This window comes from Schistocerca piceifrons, chromosome 8 (assembly GCF_021461385.2).
Source record: "Schistocerca piceifrons isolate TAMUIC-IGC-003096 chromosome 8, iqSchPice1.1, whole genome shotgun sequence".
Taxonomy (NCBI): domain Eukaryota; kingdom Metazoa; phylum Arthropoda; class Insecta; order Orthoptera; family Acrididae; genus Schistocerca; species Schistocerca piceifrons.
Genome location: NC_060145.1, coordinates 73,751,732 through 73,768,503, shown reverse-complemented (window position 1 = coordinate 73,768,503; position 16,772 = coordinate 73,751,732). Strand labels below are relative to the sequence as shown.

The 16,772-nt window shown below is 45.4% G+C and overlaps 1 non-coding gene across 1 annotated transcript; it reads left to right on the top strand.

The window, feature by feature from the left end:
* The first annotated feature begins 10,915 nt into the window (after positions 1–10,915).
* Trnat-ugu lies at positions 10,916–10,990 on the top strand. Its single transcript has one exon. It is a non-coding gene; the product is annotated as a tRNA-Thr (tRNA).
* The last annotated feature ends 5,782 nt before the right edge of the window (positions 10,991–16,772 follow it).

Below are 16,772 nucleotides of genomic sequence, written 5' to 3'. Positions count from 1 at the left end.
CGGATTTGCGGTGCGGTCGCAAAACACAGACACTAAACCTATTACAGTGAACAGAGACGGTAATAAACGAACGGACAGATCATAACTTGGCGAAAATAAAGAAAGTAAACTTTTTACTCTCCGCAGCTGCTCACGCTAACCACGGCACAACGGCGCTCTTGAGCTCAAAGACTCCTTGATGTAGCCTGTCTTCCACATGGACTACTCAGTTCGTATATTTTGCTTATTTTTTTCATAGTTCCACACAACTTCTTCCTGTTTCCTCGATTGATCTGTGTTCAGTTTTTCAAGATCTATCCACTGTGCCAACTTATAACTAAATCTGAGGGGCGTGCGATGGGGAGGTTCCCTAGTCAGTACCAGTGATGGCGACGTGTTGATTAGAATGAGGCCAGTTGGGAGCCTGCAACCAACCCGTCTGTTGAGGTTTCGTATGTCGGCAGGAGCGCCCTCATGGTTATGGCACGAACTCTGACTGAAAATCTGTACATCTGTCATGTGATTCCACTGTATTATATTGCTACTCCTGAACAGCACGCCAGGGAGAGTTATAAAGCAGAATAACGCTCGCCCACATGCCACTGTTTTAACGTAACTGGCTATATTCAGGGTTATTACAAATGATTGAAGCGATTTCACAGCTCTACAATAACTTTATTATTTGAGATATTTTCACAATGCTTTGCACACACATACAAAAACTCAAAAAGTTTTTTTAGGCATTCACAAATGTTCGATATGTTCCCCTTTAGTGATTCGGCAGACATCAAGCCGACAATCAAGTTCCTCCCACACTCGGCGCAGCATGTCCCCATCAATGAGTTCGAAAGCATCGTTGATAGGAGCTCGCAGTTCTGGCACGTTTCTTGGTAGAGGAGGTTTAAACACTGAATCTTTCACATAACCCCACAGAAAGAAGTCGCATGGGGTTAAGTCAGGAGAGCGTGGAGGCCATGACATGAATTGCTGATCATGATCTCCACCACGACCGATCCATCGGTTTTCCAATCTCCTGTGTAAGAAATCTCGAACATCATGATGGAAGTGCGGTGGAGCACCATCCTGTTGAAAGATGAAGTCGGCGCTGTCGGTCTCCAGTTGTGGCATGAGCCAATTTTCCAGCATGTCCAGATACAGGTGTCCTGTAACGTTTTTTTCGCAGAAGAAAAAGGGGCTGTAAACTTTAAACCGTGAGATTGCACAAAACACGTTAACTTTTGTTGAATTGCGAATTTGCTGCACGAATGCGTGAGGATTCTCTACCGCCCAGATTCGCACATTGTGTCTGTTCACTTCACCATTAAGAAAAAATGTTGCTTCATCACTGGAAACAAGTTTCGCACTGAACGCATCCTCTTCCATGAGCTGTTGCAACCGCGCCGAAAATTCAAAGCGTTTGACTTTGTCATCGGGTGTCAGGGCTTGTAGCAATTGTAAACGGTAAGGCTTCTGCTTTAGCCTTTTCCGTAAGATTTTCCAAACCGTCAGCTGTGGTACGTTTAGATCCCTGCTTGCTTTATTCGTCGACTTCCGCGGGCTACGCTTGAAACTTGCCCGCACGCGTTCAACCGTTTCTTCGCTCACTGCAGGCCGACCCGTTGATTTCCTCTTACAGAGGCATCCAGAAGCTTTAAACTGCGCATGCCATCGCCGAATGGAGTTAGCAGTTGGTGGATGTTTGTTGAACTTCGTCCTGAAGTGTCGCTGCACTGTTATGACGGACTGATGTGAGTGCATTTCAAGCTCGACATACGCTTTCTCGGCTCCTGTCCCCATTTTGTCTCACTGCACTCTCGAGCGCTCTGGCGGCAGAAACCTTTAGAGTTTTTCCACGTATCTGTAGTGTGTCGTGACCATATGTCAATGAATGGAGCTACAGTGAATTTATGAAATCGCTTCAATCATTTGTAATAGCCCTGTAGAGTCTCGATATGTTGGCTTGACCCGCTCGATTAACAGATCTGTCTCCAATATAGTACGTATGGAACATCATCGGACGACAACTGCAGTGTCTTACACAAACGGCGTTAACCGTCCTTGTACTGAGCGACCAAATTCAACCGCCGTGGAAGTTCGTTCCACAAAATGACCTCCGGCACCTGTACAACACAATATTTGCACATTTACATTCCTTCGTTCACAATTCCGGCGGTTACACCGGTTGAAAAGTTCCCTTTGAAAACTTATACTGACACACAATATTTTTAGCGCAACGCAATCTGACTTTCAATAATCCCTACGAAAGAATGGCCCTAACTAACATTAACCTATACCTTTCACAAATCACTTACCTCACAAAAATCTTCGTTACTCGAACTCCTGCAATTCAGCGAGCGCCACTACTGCCAGCTAAATAAAAGAGTCAAACTACTGAAGGCACTAGCTACTGATAGGCATAGTTAGCAAATGAAAGATTTTGATAGAGAACAAACAATGTATTTACCTTAATAGAGTTCAAAAGTCATAATATATATAGCAGTTCATGACATCCAGTCTTATAAATGTACTGTCCTACTGTCTCTGATGGACACACGTCCAGATCATCCGCTCTCAAAACTCCGCCATTTCTCTCCCCACATCCACCACTGCTGACGGCTCACCTCCAACTGCGCAACGCTACGCGCTGTTAACAGCCGACTGCCCAACACTACAATAGCGAGTATTACAACAATGCCAACCAGCCACAGACTGCACACAGCACAGCCAGTGATTTTCATACAGAGCGCTACGTGGCGGTGGCGGTGGCGGTGGCGAACCTAAACAGTCTACTTACACGGTTATTATTGCACTAGCAGTTCACATTTGCAATGACTTATCTCGTATTTACATTAAGCTGTGGTCTTGCAACGCTACACATTTAAATATGTTGGTAGGGTTCCTGCACTTAACTCAGGATCCACATAGCACCTAATAAATACACGAAACCCTCCGTTGCCAAATTTACCTTCATTGTAATTTTAATTAACGTGTAAGCCATAAAAACGCTAAACATGGTGGCAAAATGTACTCATCTAAAGGCTACTTAAAAAAGAAATAAAACCACTTAATTTTGTTTCCACAAGAGGAGAATACAACGTCCCAATTCGGACCTCGCTAACACTTACATTTTACTAACATTAAATATAACAAGATAAATAATCATACATGTGACGAGAACAAATGAATAACACTATCAGTCTTTACAGATGAGAATACGACTACATCCACGAAGGTTCGCGCCTTGGCAAGGGAGATACTTAACTTCAACATATAATGTGATTACAATAAGCCCTAATTCCACTCGACAAACGTAGTAACCATATAAGCGAGACAAATGTCCTGAAGGAGGATAGCCGGATGTGCGGTAGTTAAAAGGGCCACTATCAACCCCGTCAGGACGCGACCCCCGTGAACAGGTCAGTTTCAACTACCTGCAACATACACAATGTCATTTGTAGCTTGTTAAAAACAATTAACATGAAAAGGCACAACGCGTAACACACTAATAGCCCGAAAATGCCGGCCGGAGTGGTCGTGCGGTTCTAGTCGCTACAGTCTGGAACCGCGTGACCACTACGGTCGCAGGTTCGAATCCTGCCTCAGGCATGGATGTGTGTGATGTCTTTAGGTTAGTTAGGTTTAAGTAGTTCTAAGTTCTAGGGGACTGATGACTTCAGAAGTTAAGTCCCATAGTGCTCAGAGCCATTTGAACCAAGACCGTAAAATATAAACGACTACTTCACAGAACTAGCTCCTCTTTAGACAAAGCAAATAGCAGAATATTCATAACACGTGAAATACTTCTAACCTATAACATACTAAGGTACCACGTAATAGAATATCGTCTTGAGCTCATAGAATACTCAGTTTGACTTGCCTGTTTATAGGTCTTACAACTCAACAGTATCAGCTTAAGCAAACCCGCGAATACAAAACTCAAAATATAACAGGAATAATGACCGAAGCCACTGACAATGCTAGGCTGCCACACAGAGGAGACAATAGTAATTTACAGCGGCACACAACCGACCTTACATCTCCAATTTAGTATATCAGAATAAACAATTTTGTGTATAATACTTACTTACAGTACCATGACAACCTCCGAATAACACTTATTACCCAAGGTAGGTGCTGGTATCGAAAGGCACATTTAGTAATGCAGAGTTCGAGTGTATTCACTTATTGGAAGGGTTTCAACTTTACATCCCTTTCCACATAGCTCTCTGTTTACACACTTCTATAACTTCTGCAACTAAAGGAGGGCATATAAATCCACATATAACTGACACCGTTTTAAGCAGAATAAAACAGTACCTTAGTTTGGCGCAAATGGCTTCTTTTGCATTACATGTGAGATATCTTCACCATTCAGTAGTACCGAAATATATTCAACAACGCGTGAGAGCAGACGTCGCCGTGGTATCAGCTATTTACTTCACATAATTTCCTGCACAGACACAAGGCAGACGAAGCGTTTTCACCTGCAACACATTTCCTCCGTCACGCCACAGACACATCTCAATTACAGTGGCCAGTAACAGGAACCTATACATGCCCTCGCAGCAGGAAAGCCCCAAAACACAACAGTGCACCACCGCGATACTAAACCCGAGGTCCCATCAAGTTACTGCCGGGATCTCTCGCTGACCCTGCCCATAGCGTACAGGCGTCGTACCACAGGCCTCACGGTAAACGTCAACAAGCCACCTCCCACCCTGCCAATCCTCTCCGCTGTCTCTTTTCTCTCTCTCTCTCTTAACCACCCGACCACCGGCCTGAATCGCGGAAGGCAAAGATGGTGACCCTATAATCGATGGCAGAGATTCCATTCGAAGTGCGAGGACACTGGTGCCAGCCGCGCCACTGCTCATATGTAACCTGGACGAATGTATTCCCGAAATTTCATTATTGTTGTTGTTGCGGTCTTCAGTCCTGAGACTGATTTGGTGCAGCTCTCCATGCTACTCTATCCTGTGCAAGCTTCTTCATCTCCCAGTACCTACTGCATCCTACATCCTTCTGAATCAGCTTAGTGTATTCATCTCTTGGTCTCCCTCTACGATTTTTACCCTCCACGCTGCCCTCCAGTACTAAATTGGAAATCCCTCGATGTCTCAGAACATGTCCTACAACCGATCCCTTCTTCTAGTCAAGTTGTGCCACAAGCTCCTCTTCTCCCCAATTCTATTCAATACCTCCTGATTAGTTATGTGGTCTACCCATCTAATCTTCAGCAGTCTTCTGTAGCACCACATTTCGAGAGCTTCTATTCTCTTCTGGTCCCAACTAGTTATCGTCCACGTTTCACTTCCATACATGGCTACACTCCATACAAATACTTTCAGAAACGACTTCCTGACATTTAAATCTATACGCGATGTTAACAAATTTTTCTTCTTCAGAAACGCTTTCCTTGCCATTGCCTTGCCAATACCCGATTTAATTCGACTGCATTCCATTATCCTCGTTTTGCTTTTGTTGATGTTCATCTTATATCCTCCTTTCAAGACACTGTCCATTCCGTTCAACTGCTCTTCCAAGTCCTTTGCTACCTCTGACAGAATTACAATGTCATCGGCGAACCTCAAAGTTTTTATTTCTTCTCCATGGATTTTAGTACTTACTCCGAACTTTTCTTTTGTTTCCTTTACTGCTTGCTTATTATAAAAATTTAATAACATTGGGGGTTAGGCTACAACCCTGTCTCACTCCCTTCTCAACCACTGCTTCACTTTCATGCCTCGCGACTCTTATAACTGCCATCTGCTTCCTGTACAAATTGTAAATAGCCTTTCGCTCCCTGTATTTTACCCCTGTCACCTTCAGAATTTGAAAGAGAGTATTCCAATCAGCATTGTCAAAAGCTTTCTCTAAGTCTACAAATGCTAGAAACGTAGGTTTGCCTTTCCTTAATCTTTCTCCTAAGATAAGTCGTAGGGTCAGTATTGCCTCACGTGTTCCAACATTTCTACGGAATCCAAACTGATCTTCCCCGAGGTCGGCGTCTATCAGCTTTTCCATTCGTCTGTAAAGAATTCGCGTTACTATTTTGCAGCTGTGACATATTAAACTGATAGTTCGGTAAAATGAAATTTCATTACTCTAGACTAATTATTTTTTGGTGCTGTGATTTCTTTTCCGTCAGTGTAGTCACTGCCTGGTGCGGTGTTTTGCTGCGAAATTGTGATTGGATCGTACCACGTGTGACGCGGAGAACTCCCAAAGACGGAGAGGCCGGAGGCGATAGCGCAATTAATGGCGTGCATCCCAGACGGTGATGCATCGCCGGCGAGGCAATTGGCAGCGGGCCACCGGCCGATCACTCAGCCACCACCTCAGACGTGACGTGACGGCTGCCGAGTCAGCGCGGCGCGTCCCGGGCCCCCCGATGGCCCGATAAATCACGCTGACGTCAGTCGCGTCGTTAGCCGATCGACCTTGAGCCGATGGTCCGTAGGCGGGCCAATCAATGCGGATAGGAGCCAAGGGCTGAAGCGGCTCACACACACGTGATCCCGGGTAGCTGTCTCGACTCCTGTGGGTGTCTCTATTTTGCGTCAACGTGTGACTGCAAGTGCTGCTGCAGTTTACTTGCCACCCACTGATGGTGAGACAGCTCTCCTGTACCTACGTCTATATACACTACTGGCCATTAAAATTGCTACACCACGAAGATTTTGAGCTCGAACTACTCTCTGGCGATATGAGTGGCCAAATCATTCGTTCAAATTGACCAGAATGTTGACCAAGCCAATCTCTCGGTTACATGTTTGCGAACATGAAGTCCATGAATGGCTGCAAATGGTCCCCATGTAGCCGAACATAACCATTTCCACTCAATGACCGGTTCATTTCGATCAGAGGACACAGTCCATTCCATGTAAATAAAGTCCACATCGTTATGGAGCCACCATCATCTTACACAAGGCCCTGTTGACAAGTTGCGCCACACTCGGACGCTGCCATTATTTCTTACCAACTGAAACCGGGAGTCATCCGACCAGGCCGCAGCTTTCCAGTCGTCTAGGATCCAACTGACGTGGTCGCTAGCCCAGGAGAGGCGTTGCAGGCGAATTCGTGCTGTTAGAAAAGGCTCTCGCGTCTGCCCTCTGCTGCATGGCCTATTAATGCCAAATTTCACCTAACTGTTCGTCTTAGGTTCCACATCAATTTGAGCGATAATTTCATGCAATGTTAGTTGTCCGTTAGCCGTAATAACTTTACGCAAATGCCGGTGTTCTCGGTCGTTAAGTTAAGGCCGTCGTCCGCTGCGTTGTCGGGCTATCTACACCTACATCTACATTTATACTCCGCAAGCCACCCAACGGTGTGTGGCAGAGGGCACTTTACGTGCCACTGTCATTATCTCCCTTTCCTGTTCCAGTCGCTTATGGTTAGCGGGAAGAACGACTGCCGGAAAGCCTCCGTGCGCGCTCGAATCTCTCTAATTTTGCATTCGTGATCTCTTCGGGAGGTTTAGGTAGGGGGAAACAATATATTCGATACCTCATCCAGAAACGCACTCTCTCGAAACCTGGACAGCAAGCTACACCGCGGTGCAGAGCGCCTCTCTTGCAGCGTCTGCCACTTGTGTTTGCTAAACATGCCCGTAACGCTATCACGCCTACCAGATAACCCTGTGACGTAACGCGCCGCTCTTCTTTGAATCTTCTCTATCTTCTCTGTCAACTCGACCTGGTACGGATCCCACACTGATGAGCAATACTCAAGTTTAGGTGGAACGAGTGTTTTGTAAGCCACCTCCTTTGTTGGAGGACTACATTTTCTAAGGACTCTCCTAATGAACCTCAACCTGGTACCCGCCTTACCAACAATTAATTTTATATGATCATTCCACTTCAAATCGTTCCGCACGCATATTCCCAGATATTTTACAGAAGTAACTGCTACCAGTGTTTGTTCCGTTATCATATAATCATACAATAAAAGATCCTTCTTTTTATGTATTCGCAATACATTACATTTGTCTATGTTAAGGGTCAGTTGGCACTCCCTGCACCAAGTGCCTGTCCGCTGCAGATCTTCCTGCATTTCGCTGCAATTTTCTAATACTGCAACTTCTCTGTATACTGCAGCATCATCCGCGAAAAGCCGCATGGAACTTCCGACACTATCTACTAGGTCATTTATATATATTGTAAAAGCAATGGTCCCATAACACTCCCCTGCGGCTCGCCAGTGGTTACTTTAACGTCTGTAGACGTCTCTCCATTGAGAATAACATGCTGTGTTCTGTTTGCTTAAAACTCTTCAATCCAGCCACACAGCTGGTCTGATATTCCGTAGGCTCTTACTTTGTTTATCAGGCGACAGTGCGGAACTGTATCGAACGCCTTCCGGAAGTCAAGGAAAATGGCATCTACCTGGGAGCCTGTATCTAATATTTTCTGGGTCTCATGAACAAATAAAGCAAGTTGGGTCTCACACGATCGCTGTTTCCGGAATCCATGTTGATTCCTACAGAATAGATTCTGGGTTTCCAGAAATGACATGATACGCGAGCAAAAAACATGTTCTAAAATTTTACAACAGATCGATGTCAGAGACATAGGCCTATAGATTTGCGCATCTGCTCGATGACCCTTCTTGAAAACTGGAATTACCTGTGCTCTTTTCCAGTCATTTGGAACCTTTCGAGTGAGAGATAACGCCTGGAATTCGGTATTCTCAGCACATTCTGGACACTGTGGGTCTCAGAATATTGAATTCCTCATCGATTTCCGAAATGGAATGTCCCATGTGTCTAGCTCCAACTGTCATTCCGCGTTGACAATCTGTTAGTTCCCGTGGTGCGCCGATAACTGCGCTGGAAACTTTTTCACATGTATCATCTGAGTAGAAATGACAGCTCCGCCAATGCTCTGCCCTTTTATGCCTTGTGTATGCAATTCTACTACCATGTGTATTGTGCATAGCGCAAGTTATAGGGATAGTGGCAACCGTAATGGAGGAAACTCCACATGGGCGTCTAGCTTACCCGCTGGCGACGTATGTGCTCAAAAAAATGGTTCAAGTGGCTCTAAGCGCTGTGGGACTTAACATCTGAGGTCATCAGTCCCCTAGACGTAGAACTACTTAAACCTAACCAACCTAAGTAAATCAGTCATAACCATGTCCGAGGCAGGATTCGAACCTGCGACCATAGCAGCCGCGTGGTTCCGGACTGAAGCACCTAGAACCGCTCGACCACAGCGGCCGGCGACGTAACCGCGTGGTACAGGTGTCACTGTTAAACACCTTTTACCTGTACCCTCAAATGGATGTACCACACTTCGGACGCTTTTCTGGCCCCATGTCCATATGACCTTTTCCACTCCTTATCCTTTCAGGGATAGATTCCTGCGGTTTGTCCCCACTTAACAAAATCACCCCATATAGAAAACCCACAAAGCAAGAAAATTGTACGTAAATGCAGGAAAATATGCAAAACATAAACTGTGTAGGTGCATGGACTAGTTGCTGTCAACGTCAACAAATGTTACGTACTTCACACTCACAGGCTGGAAAATCCCTTGTGGCATGATTCCCCGAATGCCTAAGAGTGGCTGAAATTTCTGGGAGTATGCATATGAGCGTTCAAAGTGGAGTGATCACAGAAAACCAATGGTAGTAAAGGTCGATTCCGTAATGAGATTCACTTGAAGAAGTCTCAGGGAGTATGCAGTAACTTACAAATTTCTCTTCCGACCGAAACTTGAGAACTATTTCTATGTCTGCGATACTCAGGAAACAACACGACATTTTGTAAATCAATCCTGCTGTTTCCTCCATATCGCCTTCTGCAACCGTTCCAGCGTGGTACATTCGACTAGCTGGTAGCATTCACGATCTCACCATGGATGAGCAAATGAAACAGCGATGTTTCCGGCATATCCAAAAAGACAGTGGCCATAAAATTCTTGTTGTTTTAAATTTATTCTCGAAGGAATACGAGGAATGCCTCCGCTAATTCGTGCTTTTTCTGTTTCAGGTGTCCCATGATGCGCCCACGTTTTGTTCACTGGGGTAACACGTTGTGAAAGTGGAATACCTTCCGCCTGATGCCGGATTAAATGCCGAAGAATCCCCTTCACCTTGCCTTCTTCTCGCCAGTTGGCCTGACGTTCATCGAGGAGTTCAGTGTTTTGTGCACGATTCCCAATACACTATCAATGGAGATGTTGAGTCCCGGCGCAACTTGCCTCGCATGAATCAGGCAGTCGGTTTGAACACTTAGACACGGATCAAGATGTCTGAAGTGGACATGCTTAGATACTTTAACCTTTGCTTGTCCCGCACGTCTGTTCAACCTTCGTCAAAATTCTGGCACCAAAATATTATCTTTTGTCGTAAAATTACGCTCTACCTGTAGACTCCAACTAGTTCACGATTAATTTTAGCTCGGGACATTTCATTAAACGCGAACACCCTGTTAAGGTCCACACAATCTGCGGTCAAGTATCCGTCAAATCGACCAACTTGAAATCGTATTTCGAAAGACAGGGACGGACGTACCCCCATCTACCTCATTCTACATTTTACAGACGTGGCATTTGAACGTGGTACTTACATTGAAGAACCAAAGAAACTGGTACACCTGCCTAATATCTTGTAGGGCCTCAGCGAGCACGCAGAAGGGCCGCAACACGACGTGGCATGGACTCGACTAATGTTTGAAGTATATCGGATATGTCCGAAAGAACGGATACCATCTTCATATAGTTACGGCTAACGGGCCATTGACCTGCTTCTTCTGTGCTGGATGCACACGCATTGCCCGAACTCTTACGGGACTCGGTAAGATTGTCTGCCGCGGGTAATGAGTGTAATGTGCAGGGGCACTACGAATGTAGCGTGTGGACATTAAGACGGGAATGTGGATCTCACGGTAAGCGTGCCAGGTATAAATCCCTGCAGTTGCACTATCCTCTTTGCCCTCGGTGGCTCAGATGGATAGAGCGTCTGCCATGTAAGCAGGAGATCACGGGTTCGAGTCCCGGTCGGGGCACACATTTCCAACTGTCCCCGTTCACGTATATCAACACCTGTTGACAGCTTAGGGTTTTTATTTACTTTTCAATGTTTGAAGTAGTCCGCCCGGTTAGCCGTGCAGTCTAACGCATTGTTTTCCGGGCGGGAAGGCGTGCCGGTCACTGGCACGAATCCGCCCGCCGGATTAGTGTCGAGAACCGGTGTGCCGGCCCGTCTGTGGATGGTTTTTAAGGTGGTTTTCCATCTGCCTCGGTGAATGCGGGCTGGTTCCCCTTATTCCGCCTCAGTTACGCTATGTCGGCGATTTTGCGCAAACACTTTCACCACGTACGCGTACACCATAATTACTCTACCACGCAAACATTGGGGTTACACTCGTCTGCAGTGAGACGTTCCCGGGAGGTCCACTCGGGGCCGAACCGCACAAGAAACATGGGTTCGGTGTAGCGCGGCGGATGGGTAAGTGAACTGCTGTAGCCTGTTGTGGGGTTGTGTGCACTGCGGCTACGGCTTGGACGAAGCCACTCTGTCGTTTCTAGGTTCTCAGATCAATACAATACAATACCATACAATGTTTGAAGTAGTGCTGGAGGGAACTGACACTATGAATCCTGCAGGGCTGTCCATAAATCCGTAAGAATACGAGGGGGTGGAGATCACTTCTGAACAGCACGTTGCAAGGCAACCCAGGTATGCTCAATAATGTTCATGTCTGGCCAGCGGAAGTTTTTAAACTCAGAAGAATGTTCCCGGAGCCACTCTGTAGCAATTCTGGACGTGTGGGGCATCGCATTCTCCTGATGGTATTGCCCAAGTCCGTCTGAATGCACAGTTGTCTTGGATGCAGGTGATCAGCCAGGAAGCTTAGGTACGTTTCACCTCTCAGATTCGTATCTAGACGTATTAGGGGTCCCATATCACTCCAACTGCACACGCATTACAGAGCCTCCACCAGCTTGAACACTCCCCTGCTGGCATGCAGGGTCCATGTATTCATGAGGTTGTCTCCATACCCATAAACGTCCATCCGCTCGATACGATTTGAAAAGAGACTCTTCCAACGAGGCAACATATTTCCAGTCATCAACAGTCCAATGTTGATCTTGATGGGCCGACGCGAGGCGTAAAGTTTTGTGCCGTGGAGTCACCAAGGGTACACTAGTAGGCCTTCAGTTTCGAAAGTCCATATCGATGATTTTTCATTGAATGGTTCGCATGCTGCAATTTGTTGATGGCCCAGTATTGAAATCTGCAGCAGTTTGCTGAAGTCTTGCACTTCTGTCACACTGAACGATTCTCTTCAGTCATCGTTGGTCCGGTTCTTGCAGGATCATTTTCCGGCCGCAGTGATGCAGGAGATTTGATGTTTTACCAGATTCCCGAAATTCACGTTACACTCTTGAAATTGTCGTAAGGGAAAAGCCCTACTTCATCGCTGGCTCGGAGATGCTATGTCCCATCGCTACTGTGGCACGTTCAAACTCACTTAAATCTTGATAACCTGCAATTGTAGCAGCATTTACGGATCTAACAACTGCGACAAACACTTGTTGTCTTATATAAGCGTTGCCGAGCACGGCGTGTTCTGCCTCTTTACATATATCTGTATTTCAGTACACATGCCTATACCAGTTTCTTTGGCGCTTCAGTAAATAAGTACAGGGAACAAAAAATTCGCCTCCCCCAGAAGACATTACGTAACATGGCCTTAGCGTTAATAATGGCGTCAATTAGGCGGGCAAACGAGTCAACAAGGTTCCTCTGGTTTGCTGCAACCAGCAGTAGCCAGTCACTTACGATTATAACCCGGATTATTATTTTCATTTTTGTCCAGATCCATCTCCCAATGTTAACATCTTTGTTCCGGTCCCATGCGTTTGTTTGACGTAGTTGTGACGCTCTCCACACCCGCCCCACTGTTCGCCCACCACATGACTGACTGACCCGACCACCACATGTTTCCATAATTATGTAAGTCCTCCACATTTTAGTTTTGGTATGTCAACCCCATGTAAGCTAGTAGTTGCTCCTCTTGTTCGCAGTTGGTGGCACCTGGAGATGAAGATTAAGGCTTAGACACCCACCATGCAAAGAATAAGAAATTACTGGAAAACTGAAGTGAATTTGTTATTATATTAACGTTCCCCAGTTGCCGATGTTCATCTGATCAAATATTTTGTACATCCTGCAAAGTTAACAAATTACACAGGTATGCTACTGGGAACCCGAGAAGTGTCTTTGATGCAAGTAAAACATTATTAGAGTTCAGTCAGGTATTCACAATGTGACCAAGTCGTCGTTGTTCTGCACCAGCCTTGGATGTCACTCGTCCTGCTGCGTGTTGTATTCCAGCTGGCATCTGTCCAGCCAGCTTAGCCATTACACACCCGCCGGCCGCTGTGGATGAGCGGTTCTAGGCACTTCAATCCGGAACCGCGCTGCTGCTGCGGTCGCAGGTTCGAATTCTTCCTCGGGCATGGATGTGTGTGATGTCCTTAGGTTAGGTTTAAGTAGTTCTGAGTCTAGAAGACTGATAACCTCAGAAGTTAAGTCCCATAGTGCTTGGCGCCATTTGAACCGTTTGAACCATTACATACCTAGGTGAGGTTTAGCGAACTCAGAGCTGTGACAACTTGAAAGCGAGCAGTTGCGGTCATTGTTCAGCAGGAAGTGATCTCATGCTGGATGCTGGAGTGTACTTGGTCCCACTCCAAGTTCTATGATGATCCTTGATGACCCATCCGCAATGTACTTACTCTTGCTAGTTGTGTGATCAGTTGACCTCCTCCCTACCACCCGGTAGGTGGTGGATTTCAGCAGCCAGAGATACCTGAGTGTTGATCATGAAGATGGACCCCAAGAGTCACTGTTGCTGACTTCCACATTGAAGTTCAGTGCGGCAGCACCTTGCAGTGTGATGTCATCAGAGGATAGTCAGTTTCTCCACCAGTAGATGGTAGCATGAAGTTCATCAGGTAAAGATCCTCAAGTACATATTCAGCTGGCTCATAGAATGTGCTGGAGCATCAAGGACATTCACTACAGTATCGTAACCATGAAAAATAGTGCTATTATTGTGAATGCCATTGGTCCCAACGATGAATTCATGTTGATAGCTGGAGAGTTGGATCATTTAAAGAGTGCTACCGTGAGGCTACGATGTGAGACTCAGTTTGTAATGAATGTCGTCTTCATTCTGCTATATTCACTTGACAGGTTGTTAACTGCGGTGGCAGTTCCTTGCTATGTGCTCTTGTGAAAGGGATAGAGTTTCTTGCAGCATGTCTTACAAGCTAGTGGATACATTTGTCTTGCCTGCTTTGGTTTTCTGTCACAGTCTCCTTTCTGGTGAATGTGTATCCTCACTCGGCAGACAGTATTGTATAGCATGATAATGCAATGCCTTTGTTGTTCAGAAGTATGATGCAATGTTCTTTCAAACATTAATGCTTGCTGAAAGAACGAGCACTGTGGCGATTACAGCCATTATCAAATACAGGAAATTAACTTGTACTCATGAATATGGACAACCATCAGCTATATAAACGAATGACAAAATTTGTGCCGCACCAGAACTGAAACCTGGATTTACCACATATCGCGAGTGGTCCATTTACTATTAGGTTATCTGATCATGCTTCATGACCAGACGCGAACTTCCACATGTCATCAACCAAGTGCCTAGACTCGTACATCCAATGTGTTTATTCCTGTACAGGGCGACAAGTGTAAATCTGGGTTCGAGTCCTGAACCCCCACAAATTTTCATTGTCGTCATTCCATTATATACTTAATGGTTGTCTTGTCCACATCTGCAGCTGCGAATACATTTCATGGTGTCATAATGTGCAAACGACCTGACCAACTTGTGACGTACTGGCTCACTTCCTATTTTTGCGTCTGTCTCTGGGATGATTTCATTTTGCCTGTAACAATGTTAATGAGTTTAAATAAAATTTCTAATTCCCTAACTCTTACTATCCTGTGCCATAACAGGTCTTATGTAAAGTACCCGACCTAAATTCTCAATGACTGCTCAGAAAATGGTTGAGGAAGATCTATGCTCACTGATAGTCTAAATTCTCAATGACTGCTCAGAAAATGGTTGAGGAAGATCTATGCTCACTGATAGTCTAAATTCTCAATGACTGCTCAGAAAATGGTTGAGGAAGATCTATGCTCACTGATAGTAGCAATACCTTTCAGGTTTGAAACCGATTTGTAACACTTATCTTAGATAACGGGTACACCGTAAAACTGGACAGTACTGTGCATAGACGGACAGTATGGCGTCAGAGTGACGTGGAGGTTACAGCTGGTGACATGGCACAGCGACGTGGCGTCATCCATGTCAGAAGCTTCCTATTGGCTGAATAGGACTTCAATATACATATATTGCAACTCATTAAGTGTATAGTGAAATGTGATGTGACTAAAACTACAGGGGCACTTCATGCAAACAAAAGGAGAGCGCCACTGGCAAGGCATGACACAAGTATCTAGTCCCTGTGGATTATGGTTCCTTTGCAAAATCTGTTCTTACCGCTGCGAATTGTTGACCATTGCATGTAGACTGTCTACATGCACACCTACATCTATATTCAGCAAGCCATCTTATGGTGTATGGTGGAGGGTACTTCGTATACCACTAACACTTCCTACGTTATATGCTGCAGTCACGAATGATCCGCGGAGAAACATTTTTTATAATTCTCCCTGTGAGCTCGAAAGTCTCTGATATCATCTTAATGGTCTTTTCCCGAGATATACGTCTGATGAAGCAATACATTGGTTGACACTTCTAGGCCTCTCTTGAGGCACCTGGCACTGAACGGCTGAGCATCTCCATTGTGCTTGGTGCTTACTGATCGGACCTCCAGATGCGCTGTTTTTCTTTGGATCTTCTTCATTTCCTCTATCAGTTCTGTCAGATCTCTGCAGGTCTTGCGGTTCGGTTCTGTTGATTGAGGGAGGAGACCAAACAGCGAAGTCATCAGTCTCAACGGATTAGGGAAGGAAGTCGGCCGTGCCCTTTCAAAGGAACCATCTCGGCATTTGCCTGGAGCGATTTAGGGAAATCACGGAAAACCTAAATCAGGATGGCCGGACGCGCGATTGAACCGTCGTCCTCCCGAATGCGAGTCCAGTGTGCTAGCCATTGCACCACCTCACTCGGTAGATCTTACGGTATTGCACTACAATTTTCCAGTATTGCGACTTCTCTGTATTCATCAATATCACCATCAAAAAGCTTCATTGACGTTTCACTAGCCTCATCCAGGCCATTTATATATATCGCGAAAAATAATAATCTTGCGCTCGAAAGATGATTTGTTGCGTTCTGTTTGCTAGGAACTCTTCAATCTAAAAACACAGCTAGCCATATTGTTACAGCAACAAATCGGTCAGTTTCATTCACAGGTTGGTCATGAGTACGTTGAAACACTACAGCTCGTTGCTGCCAGTCATATACATCTACATGACTACTCTGTAGTTCACACGCAACTGACTGGCAAAGGCTTCGTCGAACCACTTTCACATTATTTCTCTTGCATTCCACTGCCTAACGGCGCCCAGCAAAACGAACACTTAAATCTTTTCGTACCAGCTCTGATTCCACTTATTTTATTACAGTTATCACTTCTCCCTATGTGGGTGGGTGCCAACAAAATATTTTCGCATTAATAGGACAACGCTGGAGATAGAAATATCCCGAAGAGATCTCACCGAAACGAAAAATGCCTTGGTTTTAACGGTTGCCACTCCAATTCGCGTATATATCCGTGACACTACCTCTC